Source organism: Etheostoma spectabile, chromosome 4 (assembly GCF_008692095.1).
Source record: "Etheostoma spectabile isolate EspeVRDwgs_2016 chromosome 4, UIUC_Espe_1.0, whole genome shotgun sequence".
Classification (NCBI taxonomy): domain Eukaryota; kingdom Metazoa; phylum Chordata; class Actinopteri; order Perciformes; family Percidae; genus Etheostoma; species Etheostoma spectabile.
In genome coordinates, this window is record NC_045736.1 from 34,483,232 (window position 1) to 34,483,569 (window position 338).

A 338-nucleotide genomic window follows, 5' to 3' on the forward strand; every position below is an offset into this window, starting at 1 on the left:
GTGAGTGTAACTTGAGTGTACATTGTTTGATTGCCTCGAAACTTTGCAGGATTCATCAGAGTCCGCCCCTGACGACATCTACATGCGAAAATTCTCTCAAAGTCATAGCGCCCCCTTGGCAACAGGAAGTAGTTCTAAAAGACAAGGTGCTATACTTTAACAAACTCTTCCTAGAGATTTCATCAGATCGACTTCAAATTCAGTCTGAGTCAACTTAAGATGTTGACGATGAAAAGTTATTAAAACAAAAAGTTTTCGTCATACGGTGTGGGCATGGCATGGTGGCCATTTTGAGAGTTTAGCAACGAAGGAGAAAGTGGCTGTAACTACAGTGTACG